Below are 20,761 nucleotides of genomic sequence, written 5' to 3'. Positions count from 1 at the left end.
CTCAAATTCAAATAAATTCAGGAAAATGAAACGTTTTCATCAAGGGTTGAAACAGATAACTAGAAAATGATATAAGATTCATACCATTTCCTCCAAAAACTCCTGTTGATTAAAGATTTATATTTTGACTTTGGTGATTTATGTTATCAGATATTCTTTCATTTCAATCTTTTCCAAGTGTGTTGTTAGTTTTGTAAGTTAGATGCATTTTTCTTACTTGAGGATCCTACTTAGTTCCTCCACCCGGTATGTCACTTAATGAAGGGAGCCTAATTTGAAATTTCATCTCATAATGTTATGCTGTTTAGATATCCAAAAGAGGCTGTCTCTATTTCAACAAAAGCTAATGCCATCATTTTCCTATAAATAAGCTGCTATTTTGAAAAGAATTGAAACTGGTTATTGTAAGAATATCAGAGCTGCCAATCAGATTATATGCATTGCTGGACAAGTTTGGAGCAAAACAGCCCAACCTAGTTATTTACTTGGCAAGCATCCAGTATGGGTTATCTCAATCCAACTCTTTAAGTTATCCCCATTTAAACATATACATATGTGCAAATATATGCATATAGTATATGTTTGTATTATATCAATACTTACATCACACAAATACATATTCACATATATTAGAAATGTTTATTCAGTTGTGAATAAAATATCTTCAGATGTGTCCAAGCTTTTATCAAAGTAATGAGTACTAATTAAAATGAATGAAAAACTGTTTCTTTCTTGAAATGTTTTTTCCTGCCCTTTCACAAGGTTGTGATCCCATTGACTAACTTAGAAAATGTTGATTAAACAAGTGAGAAAGTAAATAGATAAGATATGTATGGTCAAGCAACTCCCCCACAATGGAAACAGTCCTGAGGAAAAGAAACTCAGTTAAAATGGAAGGGAATGCCAATTTTCTCCCAGGGTAAAATGTTATTTCATAAAATTTCAATAGTGTGCAGGATTAATTCCACCCTTCTAATTTGCTATGCAATTTTGCACAACAATACACATATTTCTTTGACTAACAAAGCAAAGGAAAGATGATAGTGCTCAAGAGAGGCCTTTTTTGAGACCATACTTGGTCTAAGCTATCAATTGTAATTGACTGACATTTCATATTTCATTTTCCCCTTTCAAGAGATTGTGGTTATTTTGTGATTTTATGCCATATATTATCACTGGAAAAATATTTGATGAATTTTTATTTTGAATTAAAATTTGTAATGACTCTAAGCTTTTCCTAACATTTAGAGATATCCACAAGTGGAATGGTTTAGCTCTGGAGGTAGTGACAATCTCTCTGTGGTCTTTAAGCAAAGACTGGATGACCTTTTGTCAAATATACCATAAAAATAATTCTTATTCTAGAACCCTGGTAAACTACATGGTTCTGAGGTACCTTTCAACTTATTAATTTATGATACTTTGTGTTAGCATTTCTTGCCACATTTGTATCATGGGGATAAGAGAAGTGTCTTCCATAATAGGAAAAACATATTTCTCAGAACCAATGGGCAGTGTTTCCATTGGAAAAAAAAATCTCAAACATGAATTTTATGGACCTTGATTTTACAAATTGCCCTCTTTTTTTGTTCATTGGAGATGATTCAATTCACTTCTTTCCTACCTCTTTTGTTAATCTTCTGAAAACTACTTAAAGATAAAATGGACTAAAAGGTAATATGGAGTAATATGGAGTAATGGATTGTAGATTAGCCTTAAAATAAAAAAAAAATCTGGATTCAAATCTTGACAGACACACAACCAGGGGCAAGTCATAAAATTTCTGAGTGTGCCTAGACAACTTAGATGCCCATAAAGTTTCCTCATCAGGAATTTATCAGATTGATAAAATTGGTGATCTGGTCTCAAAAAAGTATACATTTTTGTAAACAGCATACATTTGCAAAAATTACTTCTAGACACATTCTTTGCAAATACTTTTAATCCTTTTTCAACTATAAGTCTTCCTGAAAGACAGTCTTGCTTTGATGCATATCCAGAAACAACCTTGCCCTACTGTCTCTGTCTTTGTTTCTCTGTCTCTTTCTCTCTTTCTGTCTCTCTGTCTCTTTCTTTCCAGATATCTCTGTCTTTGTTTCTGTCTCTCTCTAGCTCTTTCTCTTTCTATCTGTGTCTGTCTCTCTGTCTCTGTGTGTTTCTATCTGCCTGTCTCCCTTTTGGGTGTGAGAGTATTGAGAATAGGGTAAAAGATCTGTTTTTGTTAGGAGAGAGCACAATTCTGGCATTCTAGGATCCAGCAGTTTTTCTTGCCCTCTATTCCACAAAACTTTAATTTCTGTCAAAGGTTTGCTAAACATGGGTCACTGACTTGAGTTTAGACCATAACTTGTGTTACTGGTTTAGACATTTTCAGACTATGAAACTTTTAAAAGAATTGAGCCTGCGTGAGATATGACAAACTAGGGTAGAGGTAGAATGCACACAAAAGAGAAAGAATGGGAATTAATATTTACCTACATTATCAGTGAAGAAATTACTCTGGCTTTTGCTATGCTTAAACCCGAGAGATTTGTTCAACTGTTAACATCTTAAAGAAGACATTACAGATGCCAATATCTTTGGCCCAGCCTGGAGGAGGGAGTTGGCACTATAACTAGCAGGGTTTTGAGAAGCTCATTGGGATATTCCAAGTTCTCTGCCAACACAACAAACCACTGTGTTCATGAAATTGTTATTTGACTAATCTAAATGAAGTTTAATAACACTTACAACTTCAAAGCACTCTAAAAACATTAACTAATTAATCACCACCTTAACCCTCCAAGGTATATAGATGGTTGTGATTATCCTGATTTTACCGTTGGGAAAAAATGAAGAAAAGAAGTTAAATGTGCTTGCCTGAGGCACCAAACGGGGCTGAAGTAAGAAATGCCTATTGCTTAGCTCCAGAGCCTGAATCTTGGACTCTGCATCCCTCTTTTCCAGCTCTTCTCACTTTATGGACCACTAAAAATCAGTGATGATGGCAAATCATTTTCCCAATGTTATTTTGCATTTGACCCAGAAATTGTGTGTGTGTGTGTGTGTGTGTGTGTGTGTATTTAGGAGGTAGGGGACTGAAGCAAAAACCTGTGTTTTCAATCTGATTAGAATCATAATTCAAACTGAATCCTTTAGGAAGGATTTAGCAGCAGGCTAAGAGGCAAGATTAAACTCATTTAGATAACTGCATGGTTTCTTTGAATAATCAATTACATCTGTATTGAATTATTCCATTCACCAATGAATTTTTTCCTTAGTGTGCAGTGTAAATGGAACTATACAGTCTTTATGTACTCCTGTCCTTTCTAGAAAAAGCAGACCTCTGGGACAGCTAGGTGGCACAGTGGACAGAGCACCAGTCCTGAAGTCAAGAGGACCTGAGTTCAAATCTGATCTCAGCTACTTAACATTTCCTAGCTGTGTGACCCTGGGCCAGTCACTTAACCCCAATTGCCGCAGCCAAAAAAAAAGAACAAAACAAAAACAACAAACTTCTACCAAAGTTCAAATAAATAGAATAAAAGAAACAATTATTGTGCAAATCATAGCAATTATAGTAGTATATAAAGCAATATAGCAATAAATAGTAGCAAAAGCAGTAGTATCAGTAATAGTAGTAGCAGAAACAATAGTAGTGTGGTGGTAGAAGTAGTAATAGTAGCAACAGCAGTAATAACAATAATAACAATGGTAGTAAAGGTAGTATAATAACAGCAATTGTAGTAGTAGCAGCAGCAACACAGTAGCAAATGTAGTAGTGATAATTAGTATGTAATGTATTAGTTGCAATAGTAGCAGCAACAATATAGTGTAAGTTTTACAAAGTGCTTTACAAATATTATTTCATTTGGTTCTTGGAACAACCTGAGAGATAGATTCTATTGCTATTGCCATTTTTTTTAAAGGAAGAAACCTCAGGAGATAGTTGAGTGTATGAGATCAAATTAGACCTTCCTGACTCCAATGTCACAACAATATCACAAAATAGAACAAAATATAACATTATAACTAACCTTTGGAAAGAAAGTTCTATTATTAAGTATAATCTTTCCCAAGGAAGTCCTATTTTTTTTTCCAGATTATTTTGTACTGAATTGAAATCTTCCTTCCTCCCTCCCTTCTTCCTTTCCTCCCTCCCTCCTTCCTTCCCTCCCTCCCTCCTTCCCTTCTTCCTTCCTTCCTCCCTCCTTTCCTTCCTTCCTTCCTTCCTTCCTTCCTTCCTTCCTTCCTTCCTTCCTTCCTTCCTTCCTTCCTTCCTTCCTTCCTTCCTTCCTTCCTTCCTTCCTTCCTTCCTTCCTTCCTTCCTTCATTCCTTCCTTCTTTCATTCCTTACTTCTTTTGTCTAAGATATCTTAAACCCAATATATCTTTAACTGAAATCACTATCTATTTATCCAAACCCTCCTTCTTTTAATTTTTATTTTTTTCAGATTTATTTTTGAATATACATTGCTTTATGAATCATTTGAGGAGAGAAAAATCAGAGCAAAAGGGAAAAACCATGAGAGGGAAGAAAAAACTGAAAAAGAAAGTCAACATTGCATGTATTGATTTATATTCAATCTCCATAGCTCTTTTTTGGATGCAGCTGGCATTTTCAGTCTAATATCTATTGGGATTACTTTGGATCATTGAACCATTGAGAAGAACCAGGTCTTTATTAATTGATCATCACACATTTTTTTTCTGTTATTATGTACAATGTATTTCTGATTCTGCTTGTTTCACTCAGCATCAGTTCATGTAAATCTTTCCAGACCTTTCTAAAATCAGCTTTTCTTTTTTAAATAGAACAATAATATTCCATTATCTTCATATAGCACAACTTATTCAACCATTTCCCAATTGCTGGGCATCTATCTATTTTCCAATTCTTTACACAAAAAGAACAAACATTTTTGCACATGTGAGTCCTTTTCCCTCCTTTGTGATTTCCTTTGGATACCGACCCATTAATGGCACTGCTGGGTCAAAGATTAGGCACAGTTTGATACCCCTTTGGGAATAGTTACAAATTGCTCTCCAGAATGGTTGGATCATTTCACAACTCCATCAATGCATTAATATCCCAGTTTTCCCACATTCCCTCCAACATTTATCATTATTTTTTTCTGTCATCTTAATCAATCTCTAAGAGATGTAAGGTGGTATCTTATCTTAGAGTTGTTTTAATTTGCATTTCTCTAATCAATAGTAATTTAGAGCATTTTTTCATATGACTATAGATGGCTTTAATTTCATTATCTGAAAATTGTCTGTTCATATCTTTTGACCATATATCAACTGGGGAATGACTTGTATGCTTATAAATTTGACACAGTTCTTTATATATTTTAGAAATGAGACCTTTATCAGAAACAATGGCTGAAAAGATTTTTTTCCCAGCTTTGTACTTCCCTTTTAATCTTGTTTCTGTTGGTTTTGTTTGTGTAAAACCTTTTTAATTTAATGTACTCAAAGTTGCCCATTTTGCTTTCCATAATGTTCTCTGGTTCTTCTTTGGTCATAAATTCCTTTCTTCTCCAAAGATCTGAAAGGTAAATTAGCCCTTGCTCTCCTAATTTGTTTATAGTAAAATCCATTATGTTCAGATCATGTACCCCTTTTGACCTTTTGTTGTTTTGAGATGTAGGTCTATGCTAAGTTTCTGACATATTATTTTCTAGTTTTTCAAGAAATTTTTGTCAAATAGTGAATTCTTATTCCTGAAGTTGGAGTTTGGAGGTGTATGAAAATAGTAAATTACTATAAATCTCTATTATTGTGTTGTGTATATCTAATCTATTCAACTGAATCACCACTCGATTTTTTAGGCAGTATCTAAAAAATGTTGATGACTGCTGCTTTATAATATAGTTTTAGATTTGGTACTGCTAAAGCCATCATCCTTTATATATATTTTTAATTAATCCCTTTGATACTCTTGATCTCTTGTTCTTCCAGATGAATTTTGTTGTTATTTTTTCTAGTTCTATAAAATATTTTTTTGGCAGTTTGATTGGCATGGCATTGAACAAATAGACCAATTTAAGCTTAATTGTCATTTTTAATATATTAGCTCGGCCTATTCATACACAATTGACATTTTTCCAATTGCTTAGATCTGACTTTATTTTTATGAGAAGTGTTTTGTAAATGTGTTCCTATAGTTCTTGGATTTTTGTTGACATATAGACACCCAAATATTTTATCTTGTCTATAATTATTTTAAATGGAATTTCTCTTTCTATCTCATGTTGATGGGTTTTGTCAGCAATATATAGAAATGCTGATGATTTATGTGGGTTTTTTTTTTAATACTACAATCTTGCTAAAGTAGCTTTTTAGATGATTTTCTAGAATTCTCTAAGTATATCATCATATCATCTACAAAAAGTGATAGTTTTATTTTTTCATTGCTTATTCTAATTCCTTTAATTTCTTTTTCTTTTCTTATTGCTAAAGCCAACATTTCTAATTACAACATTGAATAATAGTGGTGATAACAGACATCTTTTCTTTACTCCTGATCTTATTTGAAATACTTCCAACTTCTCTTCATTACAAATAATGCTTGCTATTGGTTTTAGATAGATTCTGCTTAATATTTTTAAGGAAAACTCCCTTTATCCCCATGTTCTCTAGTGTTTTTGATAGGAACAAGTGCTATAATTTATCAAAAGCCTTTTCTACATCTATTAAGATTATCATATAATTACTATTGGTTTTATTATTGATATGGTCAATCATAGTAATAGTTTTCCTAATATTGAACCAGCCCTGAATTCCTGGTATAAATCTCACTTGGTCACAATGTATTATCCTGCTGATAAGTTGTAATCTCTTTGCTAATGTTTTATTTAAAATGTTTGCATCAATATTCATTAGGGAGATTGGCCTGTAATTTTCTTTCTCTGATTTGGCTCTTTCTGGTTTAGATATCAGTACCATATTTGTGTCATAGAAGGAATTTGGCAAGGCTCCTTCTTTACCTATTTTTTTCTAATGAGTTACATAGTATTGGAATTAACTGTTCTTTATATATTTGGTAGAATTCACTTGTGAATCCAGCTGGCCCTAGATATTTTTTCTTAGGGAGTGCATCTATGACTTGTTAGAAAAAGAAAATTTCTTTTTCTAAAATGACACTACTTAAATAATTTATTGCCTCTTCTATTAACTTAGGCAATTTTGTAAATATTTATCCATTTCACTTATATTGTCAGATTTTCTGCCATACAGTTTGGTAAAATAACTCCCTAATTAATGCTTTAATTTCTTTTTCATTGGTGGTAACTTCACCTTTTCATTTTTGATATTGGTGACTGGTTTTCTATTTCCTTTGTCTAGTCAAATTAACCAAAAGTTTATCTAATTTTTTTTCAAAACAAAAACAAAAACAAACAAACAAAAAACAATTCTTAGTTTTATTTGTTAATTAAATAGTTCACTTAGTTTCAATTTTATTAATCTCCTCTTTAAGTTTCAGAATTTCTAATTTGGTATTTAATTGGGGGTTTTCAACTTGTTCTTTTTCTTGCTTTTTTAGTTGCATATACAATTCATTGATCTCTTTCTCTATTTTATTCATGAAGCTTTTCAGAGATATAAAATTTCCCCTAAAAACTGCTTTGGCTGCATCCTAAAGGTTTTGGTATATTGTCTCATTATTGTCATTCTTGAAATTATGGATTGTTTCTGTGATTTGTTGTTTGACCCACTTATCTTTTAGAATTAAATTATTTCATTTCCAATGGGTTTTTAGTTTAGCTCTCCCTGTCCCTTTATTGAATATAATTTTTATTGCATTATGGTCTGAAAAAGAAGCCTTTCTGCCTTTCTGCCTTTTTGCCTTTGATTGTGAGCTTTTTTATGCCCTAATACATGGTCAGTTTTTGTGTAGATGCCATGTACTGCCAAGAAAAAGGTGTATTCCTGTCTTTATTAAATTTTCTCCAGAGGTCTATCATATATAGGTTTTCTAGTATTCTATTAAACTTCCTAATTTCTGCCTTTTATTTTGTGGTTAGATTTGTTTGATTCTGAGAAGAGAAGGTTGAAGTCCCCAACAAGTATAGTTTTGATGTTTATTTCTTTCTATAATTGCCTTAAAATCTTCTCCAAAAATTTGGCTACTCTAACCCTTGGTGCATACATATTTAGTATCATTATTACTTCATTGTTTATGGTACTCTTTATTAAGATGTATTTTCTTTATCTCTTTTAATTAGATTTATTTTCACTTTTGCTTTATCTGAGATCAGAATTGCTACCCCTGTTTTTTTGTTTTTGTTTTTGTTTTTGTTTTTACTTCAGCTGAAACGTAATAAATTCTATTCTAGCCTTTTACCTTTACTCTGTATTGGTCTCTCTGAGCCAAATATATTTCTTGTAAAAACACATTGTGGGATTCTGTTTTTTAATCCACTCTGCTATTCACTTCTGCTTTATGGGAGTGTTTATTACATTCACATTCACAGTTATGGTTACTAGCTCTGTTTCCCTCCATCCTATTTTTCTCCCCTGTATTTGCTTTTGTTTTCTCTTTCTACCCTGTCCTTAATAGTATTTTTTTTACCCATCCCATTTACTACATTATCTCCTGTCACCCCTTCCCCTTTCTCTTACCTTTTTCCTCCCTAGTCTTTCAGCCCTCCCTTCTATCCTGCCCCTCCCTTTTCTTTTCTCTTTCTCCCATTTCTTTATAGGATTAGATAAATTTCTATATACAGTGAATGATTGTTGTTCCCGTTTAGAGGCAAAACTCTGATTAGGTATTTAGATACAGAGGTACTCAGGCAATTATGTTCAAACTGGTTTGAACCTGAATCAACTACAATGGCCTGGTTTCAACCTGTTTCAACCTATTTTCACTAGTTTATTCTATATTCAACTGTTTGAAGAAATTGGAATGGCTTAAACCACTTTGAACTGATAGGCTTAAGCACTTAAGTATTTAAGTGCTTATGTGCTTAAGTAATTTTATATGTACATATAGATATATATATACATATATATATACAGAGAGAGAGAGAGAGAGAGAGAGAGATTAAGTACCTAAATATGGTTATATGAACCTAAATACATAAATCTATAGTAACACAAGTAATTAAATGCATGCTACATATATATATATATATATATATATATATATATATATATATATATATATATATATACATTTGAATAAGTTTCAACAGGTTGAATCTGGATTGACTGGTTTAAACTAGACTAAACCAGTTAAACTCTGAGCAAAAGTAAACCTGTTTTAATTCTTTTGAACCAGATTTAAATGGTTTAGACTGATTTCAAAGGTTACAACAGATTAGACTGGTCTGGTTTGAACTAATAGACAAATGTAGGTGCTTAGATACTAAGAATTACTATTTAAATACAAAGGCACTTAGATATTTAGATAATTAGAAACAGAGTTAGTTAATTAGACACAAATGTCTAGATACTTAGTTACTTCAGTAACTAAGGTAATTTGAAAGTTAGTCAATTAGTTAATTAGATGCTTGGAAACTTAGGTGTTATATATTCAAGAACTTTGGTACAGGGATCCTTAGATAATTAGATACTTAGGCATTTAAATACTTGGTCATTTAGGTACTTAAATAAGTGAATAAGTATATATATATATATAGACCCTTAGGTAATTATATAATTAGATTTTACTAATTCACTTAAGTATAGAACTTTAAAAACTATGCTCATTTTAGGAGAATCAAAAACAAGTCAGCTGCTAAATTCCTATTAAGATCTTTGCTTGTTTTCCCAGGATTTCCCAGTCTGTTTCAAAGCAATAGTCAGTACTTTGAATTGCTTTTGTTTGTTTATTTCAATCACATTTGCCTTCTCTTTTCTGTGTAACTGATCCTATTTCATTGTGGTGCTTGAATCATCCTTGAGAAACTTGACTTCTCACCAACAGCTTCTACAACACCTCTAACAGATGAACACACTAAAACGTGCTCTGTAAGAGCTATAACTTTTGTACAACTCCTTGGAGTAATTTCAACTCTTAAAAATCATGAAATTAAAGACAACAGAAAAGAATAATGAAACACATATGTATACCATGAAACACAGCACTCAATTGATGAGAATTAACTGAAGTTGGGGGAAACAAGCTCAATACAGTTTCAATCTAGTCATTTTCAGACTTTCTGAATTCTAATGCCTACTATCACAAAATTAAACTATATTAAAATTATTACATGTTCCAAGAAATTAGCATGCCACTGTATAAATGAAGAGAGAGAAAATGCCAGTGGAAATTTTTAAAGATGGAGGAATGTGATCATGGTGTTCTGGTAATCTTGGGTAGGTTTTCTCATTCTATTCTGTGCTTTCCTATGAAACCAGAGTAGTTTGATAAACCCAGCTGTGTAAATTGCCTGAAGTCAAGCACAGAATACCCCAAAAAGTTCGATGGAAACAAATCTGTCATGATCAGCAACAGTTTTGCCTAGTGGCAATACCACAAATACTATGTCCCAAATTCTTAAATATGTACACAGGCACATATCTAAGGTCATGGGCCCCTGATACTCCAGTGCTGAAGTGATAACTTTATTGCTTACAATTGTTCCCCAGAGAACATGCAAAAAGTCTCATAGGCCTTTTAAAAACAGGGGTGAAATTCATTTGGCATTTTTGGGGGCTTTTATTTCTTCCTCAATATACCTAGGTCACAGAATTACCTGGCCTTGGGATCTCTTCTAGGTATTATTATTATTCCTATTTTATAAGTGATGAGTTTGAGGTTTAAGTGGGTCAACCAAGGTTACACAGATAAGTATCATGCTGGCAACACTTCCAACTTAATAACCTCTTCCTTTGCTGAGTTTATTCCTGCAAACTACATTTGAGAAAGTAGTCACACCAGTCCTCACTTCAAATATAGCTTGACCTAAAAAATGTTGGCTTTCTTCTCCAATTTACCTCTCCTTTGTAAAAAATTTTGGGGTTTTGTTGGAAGACTAGATAGGTTTGCCATTTTCTTCTTCAGCTCATTATACAAATGACAAAATACATACAACAGGATCATACAGCTAGTGTGAAGCTAGATCTTAATTCAGGAAGATGAACCCATGAATGGCCTATTGGAATGACATAAAAACTAGGCCACTGCATGGCTCTTTTTGCCCATTAGCCCATCTCTGCCATCCCTGCCCCTACTGACTTGGCATACAGCGTTGTTCCAGAAATTTCACTGGCTTCTGAGCCTTTGTGTCTGTGACTTGTGAACATTGCTATCCTGCATCTGGTATTCATAAAATGTGAGCAGGGACACATCTATTTTAAACATAAATATTTACAGAATAAATAAAATTTCAAATAAAAAACCCCAATGCTCTATTCACTGCATCACATTATATAATTTATATATGTAATGTCAAGGGATCTAAAATAAGTCCTTCCCAGATCCATTAAGGATTTCAGGAAGATATTCTGAGGACATTTATTATGGGATATAAATTATTAAGTGAATTACAATTATATAGGGAGAGAAACATGGAGGATTGTGAGCATTACTTTTAGGAAAACACCATCACAGAATTATCAAAATATTGATTTTTTTAAATTTAATACTTCATTTGATATTCATATATATGTATATATATATATTTCAAGTGCTCTTTTATGATTTTTGGAATAAACATAGATATATAAATCTATGTATATATTATAAATATATAATATTGACACTCTGCTGGGCTCAAGGTACACTATGCCCATTTCATTCTCTACTAAGCAGGTTGTTTTATTGGACTCAGATATATGGTGTAAACTAAGTTCAGTCCTGGGAGAACCTGCCATTTAATGAGAAGAGTAGTTTACTTTATTCCCACCCTTTGGCTCAATATTCAATATCATAGCAAAAAAAATATCATTTAGGAATCAGGATTGGATTCATTTCCAGATTCTCCCCAAAGTGAGATGCATAGGGTCATAGCTTCAAATCTAGAAGGAAATTTAGAAACCAATGCATGCAACCCTATTGTTTTGTAAACAAGAAAACAGACTCAGAGCAAGTAAAATTTGCTCAAGGTCTGGTACATTTCTGGTAAGAGTTGAAATCAAGTCTCTCTGATTACAAATCTAGTATCCTATCCACTATACCATCCTGCCTCTCTGGACAGACAGATAGTTTTTCTTTTTTTTTTTTTTCTTTTTGTTTTGTTTTTCTACACACAAAAGAAATGTCAAACATAAAAAGCTCACAAGTATAAATTCACAGAAAGACTTAAAATTCAATAACTCACCTTAAAAAAAGAAGTCACAGGATCCTTTGAGATTGGTACTTAAATCTCAATAAAAGATAAATCAAGGGGTGAAATATAGCACTGTTACCTCAGCTTTGCGTCATATCCATACCCCCACATAGAGTCACTGTCAGTCATTTTGAACTGTATCTTGTCATTGGACTCCTATGATTGAAAGAGAGAGTGAGATTGATGACTTTGCACAACTCGTGTCTTTTTAAAATCTAATTTGCAATCATCCTGATATCACTGGTCTTCTTTGAGAAGGAATTTTGAATAGAGTTCACACCTACCAGCCATGTAGGGTTTGAACTTCTTTTGCTGATAGTCACTGGACAATGGAAACATCTTCTGATGATGATCAGTTCCATTTCAATAGTATCAATATTTTTATACTTAAAAGCACAAAATCACCTCCAAGTTTGGATTTATCTTGGAGAGCGGGCTGATCTTGAGACTGAAGTGTAGTCATCTACTCAAGAAAGGAAACACAAAGTAGAAAAGGCTGAATGAGTCTAGATTTAAGCTCATTTAATTAAATTATCTTCCTAACTATATATGGAATACACAATGAAGCTGGGAGTCAGAATGGGGAAAGGATACCAGTCTATCTTCTCACACCCTCACCTTCCCAATCCCCAATCCCCAATCCCCCACATCCATCACAAGAAATCTAGCCACAAAAGCTTCTTGTTACATGGAATAATTGAAAAAATGAACTAGAAAAGATTACTTCTATGGGTGGGGGAAGGGCAGGAGGAGAGAGAAGGGTTTAAGGAAGCAACCAAGGGTTTGTTTTATCAGGCCAAAGCATCAATTATTTTAAGTGAGGAGCTACCAGATGACCAGAAGCAATCAAGGAATTCATTATTCCCAAAGTTCCAACAATTGAGCTAAATGGAATGAGGAAAGATAGCTTTGCATATATTTTTTCAACTCCTAATTTAGATAGATGGATAGATAGGTAGATTATACTACTGAATACATACAGATGGTTATGGCTATAAATATAAATGTCTGTCTTTACCTATACAGTTGTGTGCCTGGGCATGTGTATCATCTAGATACAGGATACAGATAGATGCATGATATGAGAGGAGAAGAGAACAGATATAAATAAATGAATAAAATCCTTTCTTTGGTATTAAGAGTCTCATTCTTTTTAACAAGAAAAGTTGTTCTTGAGAACTCAAGTGAGAAATTAGCTTGTGTCTGCTTTAGGAACATGGATTATAATCTATGAACCCCAAAACTACCAATTTTTCACCAGTGATGACCATACTACCACCAAAGAAGATAAAAGAAATTGGAAATGAAACCTGCTTACCTGTAAACATTATTTACAAGGCCCAATCTCTTTTTTAATGCACTAAATACTTAAAACATTTTCTAAATGGATATCATTGTTTCATTTCAAACCCATCTCAAAGTTTATACTGTTTTCATTAGTGTGAGGTATTGATGAGATCCAAGCAGCTTGTGGATCACTACAACTCAAACAGCCTCTGTAGGATTAGGTGAAAAGAGAACAAAAGATTCCAAACTTCCCCAGACTTTTATGGGGGAAGGAAACTCACTTGGGGAAAATTTCCCTTGTGACCAGAGGGCCAAAAATCTAAGTGTCCCTAACATGCCTTAGAAGTGATATTTGTGCCAACTGCCAGCCTGAACTCATAGCATAAACATATTTTTTAAACTCATGGTCTACATCTCAGCCATATTTATTTAATTTATTACTAAAAAATACATTATTGGAATAAATATCCATAGAACTACATAAATGAGCAACAATTATAGAACATTGAAAATTACCACAACCCACATAAATCCTGTAAGGACTCACTTTAAGTGTAACTTTTAATTCTTCCACAAATCTCTGATGGAAGCCTTTCCTCAAGTGACTCATTGTTTCCTGAAGGAGAGAACCTACTAAGTTGGTCCTGTTTTGGGGCCATTTTGAATGTTTGAGATAACCAGTTTTTGATCAGTTTGGGCCAAATTATAAGAGAATGTGAAGTCTCATGTTACATCCTAAAGGCCAAAGGAAGCTGACTGTGTTCCATCACAATCCAAATGGATTCTTGTAATGACAGCCTTACAGAAAGCATTCCCTCTCCTGAATTAGTTGAGGTTCACACCCTGTGAGCAGGAGGATGATGCTTTACTGGATTATGTAGCAAAAGTTTCAAAGTAGGGTCCCCAGGCAAGATTTCTGAGAGAACTTCTTGGCCCCTTGCTAATTGCCAAATAAAGGGATCTCATTTGGAAAGAAGACCCTTTCTTTCCCAGAACCCTTTTTAGTGATTTGGTCTGCTTGGAACTATTTGTCCATTGATTGAAGTGAAATTTGTTTTTAAGGAATAAGGCTTAAAAGTTGATCTAGCGTGTACATAATAGGAATTCAGTTTCATCTATAATCTTTTTTAAAAATCAAGTTGGTGTTTGTAAAGTTCAAAATTATTTTTATTAATTTTTATAAATATAACATTTTCTTTCACAGTACATATGCATAGGTAATTTTTTTTTTAATAACATTATCCCTTGTACTCCCTTCTGTTCTGAATTTTCCCCCTCCTTCCCTCCACCCCCTCCCCTAGATGGCAGGCATTCCCATACATATTAAATATCTAGTATATCCTAGGTACAATATATATGTGCAGAACCGAATTTTGTTGTTGTTGTTGCAAAGGAAGGATTGTATTCGGAAGGTAAAAATAATCTGGGAAGAGAAAAAAAAAACAAAACCAAAAACAACAACAACAAAAAAAAACAATGCTCACAGTTTACACTCATTCCCCAGTGTTCCTTTTCTGGATGTAGCTGATTCTGTCCATCATTGATCAATTGGAATTGGATTAGTTCTTCTCTATGTTGAAGATATCCACTTCCATCAGAATACATCCTCATACAGAATCATTGTTGAAGTGTATAATGATCTTCTGGTTCTGCTCGTTTCACTTAGCATCAGTTGATGTAAGTCTCTCCAAGCCTCTCTGTATTCCTCCTGTTGGTCATTTCTTACAGAACAATAATATTCCATAACATTCATATACCATAATTTACCCAACCATTCTCCAATTGATGGACATCCATTCATTTTCCAGGTTCTAGCCACTATGAAAAGGGCTGCCACAAACATTTTGGCACATACAGCCCCCTTTTCCTTATTTAATATTTCCTTGGGATGTAAGCCCAGTAGTAGCACTGCTGGGTCAAAGGATATGCACAGTTTGATAACTTTTTGGGCATAATTCCAGATTGCTCTCCAGAATGGTTGGATTCTTTTGCAACTCCACCAACAATGCATCAGTGTCCCAGTTTTTCCACAGCCCCTCCAACATTTATCGTTATTTGTTCTTGTCATCTTAGCCAATCTGACAGGTGTGTAATGATATCTCAGAGTTGTCTTAATTTGCGTTTCTCTGATCAATAGTGATTTGGAACACTTTCATATGAGTGGAAATAGTTTTAATTTCATCATCTGAAAATTATCTGTTCATATCCTTTGATCATTTATCATTTGGAGAATGGCTTGATTTCTTATAAATTAAAGTCAATTCTCTGTATATTTTGGAGATGAGGCCTTTATCAGAACCTTTAACTGTAAAAAATGTTTTCCCAATTTGTTCCTTCCCTTCTAATCTTGTTTGCATTAGTTTTGTTTGTGCAGAAACTTTTTAATTTGGTGTAATCAAAATTTTCTATTTTGTGATCAATAATGGTCTCTAGTTCTCCCTTGAGCACAAACTCCTTCCTCCTCCACAAGTCTGAGAGGTAAACCATCCCATGTTCCTCCAATTTATTTATGATTTCATTCTTTATGCCTAAATCTTGGACCCATTTTGATCTAATCTTAGTATGTGGTGTTAAATGTGGGTCCATGCCTAGTTTCTGCCATACTAATTTCCAGTTTTCCCAGCAGTTTTTGTCAAATAATGAATTCTTATCCCAAAAGTTGGGACCTTTGGGTTTGTCAAACACTAGATTGCTATTTTTATTCACTATCTTGCCCTGTGAATCTAACCTATGCCACTGATCAACTAGTCTATTTCTTAGCCAATACCAAATGGTTTTGGTGACTGTTGCTTTATAATATAGTTCTAGATCAGGTACAGCTAGACCACCTTCATTTAATTTTTTTTTCAATTACTTCCCTTGAAATTCTCGACCTTTTGTTGTTCCATATGAATTCTGTTGTCATTTTTTCTAGGTTTAAAATAGTTTCTTGGGAGTCTGATTGGTATAGCGCTAAATAAATAGATTAGTTTAGGGAGTATTGTCATCTTAATTATATTTGCTCAGTCTATCCAAGAGCACTGAATGATTTTCCAATTATTTAAATCTGACTTTATTTTTGTGGCAAGTGTTTCGTAATTTTGCTCATATAATTCCTGACTTTCCTTCGGTAGATATATTCCCAAATATTTTATAATATCGACCGTTATTTTGAATGGAATTTCTCTTTGTATTTCTTGCTGTTGGATTGTGTTGGTAATGTATAAAAATGCTGAGGATTTATGTGGATTTATTTTGTATCCTGCAACTTTGCTAAAATTCTGAATTATTTCTAATAGCTTTTTAGCAGAGTCTTTGGGGTTCTCTAAGTATACCATCATGTCATCTGCAAAGAGTGATAGTTTGATTTCCTCATTTCCTACTCTAATTCCTTGAATCTCTTTCTCAGCTCTTATTGCCGAGGCTAGCGTTTCTAGTACTATATTGAATAGTAATGCTGATAGTGGGCAACCTTGTTTCACTCCTGATCTTACAGGGAAAGGTTCTAGTTTATCGTCATTACATATGATGTTTACTGACAGTTTTAAATATATGCTCCTTATTATTTTAAGGAATAGTCCATTTATTCCTATACTCTCAAGCATTTTTAGTAGGAATGGATGTTGGATTTTATCAAATGCTTTTTCTGCATCTATTGAGATGATCATATGTTTTTATTAATTTGATTATTAATATGGTCAATTATACTAATAGTTTTCCTAATATTAAACCAGCCCTCCATTCCTGGTATAAATCCTACTTGGTCATAGTGTATTATCCTGGAGATAATTTTCTGAAGTCTTTTTGCTAATATCTTATTTCAGATTTTAGCATCAATATTCATTAAGGAAATTGATCTATAGTTTTCTTTCTCAGCTTTCGATCTACTCGGTTTACGTATCAGTACCATATCTGTTTCATAAAAGGAATTTGGTAGGACTCCTTCAATCCCTATTTTTTCAAATAGTTTATATAGCATTGGAGTTAGTTGTTCTTTAAATGTTTGGTAGAATTCACATGTAAATCCATCTGGTCCTGGGGATTTTTTCTTAGGAAGTTGGTTAATAGCTTGTTCTATTTCTTTTTCTGAGATGGGACTATTTAGACTACTTACTTCTTTCTCTGTTAATCTGGGCAAGCTATATTTTTGAAGGTATTCTTCCATTTCACTTTAGTTATCAAATTTATTGGCATAAAGTTAAGCAAAGTAGCTTCTAACTATTGTTCTAATTTCCTCTTCATTAGTGGTGAGTTCTCCCTTTTCATTTTCAAGACTAACAATTTGCTTTTTCTCTTTCCTTTTTTAAATCAGGTTTACTAAGGTTTGTCCATTTTGTTGGTTTTTTCATAGAACCAACTCTTAGTTTTATTAATTAATTCAATAGTTTTTTTTTTACTTTCAATTTTATTAATCTCACCTTTTATTTTTTTGAATTTCAAGTTTTGTGTTTGTCTGGGGGTTTTTAATTTGTTTTGTTTTGTTTTTTTCTAGCAATTTAGTTGTAAGCCCAATTTGTTGGCCCTCTCTTTCTCTATTTTATGCAAGTAGGCCTGTAGAGATATAAAACTTCCCCTTATTACTGCTTTGGCTGTATCCCACACATTTTGGCATGATGTCTCGTTATTGTCATTTTCGTGGGTGAAGTTATTAATTATGTCTATGATTTGCTGTTTTACCCAATCATTCTTTAGTATAAGATTACTTAGTTTCCAATTATTTTTTGGTCTATTTTCCCCTGGCTTTTTATTAAATGTAATTTTGATTGCATTGTGGTCTGAAAAGGATGCATTTACTATTTCTGCCTTACTGTATTTGATTTTGAGGTTTTTATGCCCTAGTATATGATCAATTTTTGTATAGGTTAAAGTTCAAAATTTTAAAAATAAATGATTGCCTCATACTATATATTTGTGTCTATAACATCTTTCTTTTCCCTATTTGTTTTAAAAGTTATATTTAAGCGTTTTTGTCTTGTTTAGAAGTTGCTTTAGGGAGCAACTAGGTGGTGCAGTGGATAGAGCACCAGCCCTGAATTCAGGAGGACCCAAGTTCAAATCTGGTCTCAGACACTTAACACTTCCTAGCTGTGTGACCCTGGGCAAGTCACTTAACCCCAGCCTCAAAAAAAAAAAAAAAAAAAAAAAAAAAAGAAGTTGCTTTAACTCTTTGGCTCAGCCCACCCTACATCACAGGATCCAAGAGACTAACTAGTAATTTCTGAGCTTGCCATTACCCACAAATGCAGAATTCCACATTCAAGAATTCTAAACTCCCTTTATCTGATTACAATCTTTTGGCTTTCCACTTCTCTCTCTCTGCCTTTCTATATCAAACTCTATTCTCTCCCACACTGTGACCTCTAATCCCTAGATCACTCAGTTATTTCCCATATTTGCATTAGCCATCCTCTTAACCTATCCCTGTTTTGACTTCTGAGTGAGCCAATTACATTCTAAATTGTCCTTTTTCTCTTGAGTCCTTGACCACTGTATCATATCAGCAATTCTGTCCTGCTAAGCTCAGCCTTGGATCACTCCTATAACCTACATCTTAATTCCTACACATATGCCACACATCCTCCATTCAAAAGGGCAAAATCTAATAAATTATTTCTTTTTCTTTTAGCTTGTAAAAATATTTGACAGTAATACAAAAGCAAGAATAATTATAATATCATCTACTAGGTGTAAAATAAAATGTAAAAATAATCAGTAAATCACAATGTATATATTTTATTTTCCCTAGTTACATGCAAATTTTTTAAAAATTTTTGGTTATACATGTACATACATACATATATATATATACACATACATACATATATATATGTATGTATGTATATTATCCTTATAAATCATGTTGGGAGAGAAAACTCAGAACAAAAGGGCAAAACTACAAGAAGAAAAGAAAAAAAAACAAGAAAAAAGAAAAAGAAAGTGAACATAATGTGTTGATTTGCATTCAATCTTCATAGTCATTCTGTGGATGCAGATGGCATTTTTTCATGCAAAATTTATTGAGATTGCCTTGGATCACTGAAGTGCTAAGAAGAACCAAATCTGTCATAGTTGATCATCTCATTATCTTTCCTATATATAATTGTCCTGGTTCTGCTTATTTTCCTCAACATCAGTTCATGTAAATCTTTCCAAGCCTTTCTAAAATCAGCCTGCTCATCATTTTTTTAATAGAATAATAATATTCCATTATCTTCATATGCCATAAATTATTCAGCCATTTCCCCACTGATGGGCATCTATTCATTTTCTATTTCTTTGCCACCACAGAAAGAGCCACTGCAAACACTTTTGCATATGTGGCTACTTTTCTCTTATGATTTCCTTAGGACACAGATCTAAGAGTACACACAGTTTGAAAGCCCTTTGGGCTTAGTTCCAAATTGCTCTCCAAACTAGTTGGATCTTTTCACAACTTTACCAATAATGCATTAGTGTCCCAGTTTTCCCACAGTTCCTTTAACAATTCTCATTATTTTTTTCTTGTCATTTTATCTAATCTGAGAGTTGTAAGGTGGTAACTCAGAGTTGTTTTAATTTGCATTTCCCTAGTCAATAGTGATTTAAAGCATTTTTTTTCATATATGTAGGAGTGGCTTTAATTTCTTCATCTGAAAATTATCTGTTCATACTCTTTGATCTAATAAATTATTTCAGTTAAATATATTACTAACTTCACTTGCTATTCCTTTCCTTCCCTAGAGCCATTTTATTTTAAAGGGGGCAATAGGAAAGGGAATGAACCCCTAATGGTACAGTGTTGAGTTCTTCACTGACTAGTGAAGACTTTTAGAACTTTTTTTAGAATCTCTCTTGTCATGCTACAGAGAAGACAACATAAGTACATAAGACTCTTCACAAAGGCTACAGTTACTGTTCTTGTTTCCTCCATTCTCAATTCCTTTAGCCATTCTACCATAAAAGATGTAAAGAATTTTTCCAAATAGACAATTGCAGAAACTCATTTCTGAAGTCAAAGAAAGATTGCTTATTATGGAATGTATAAAACCTAGACAGAAGACTGTGAACTTCCAATTGATTTGGTTAAGGCTTCCCTTTATGTAAAATTGAGACATTCTAAGCAAAGAGGTTAATTAAATAATCCTAAAACACTTTGTAAATAAAAGTGAATTGGATTAAAACATCTTCTGGGGCAATTTCCATATCACCTTAAAATATTAAAGCATTAACAAATATAGTGACTATCTTAGATT

This window comes from Sminthopsis crassicaudata, chromosome 1 (genome assembly GCF_048593235.1).
Source record: "Sminthopsis crassicaudata isolate SCR6 chromosome 1, ASM4859323v1, whole genome shotgun sequence".
In the NCBI taxonomy this organism is placed as follows: Eukaryota; Metazoa; Chordata; class Mammalia; order Dasyuromorphia; family Dasyuridae; genus Sminthopsis; species Sminthopsis crassicaudata.
This window is presented reverse-complemented; position numbering follows the sequence as displayed.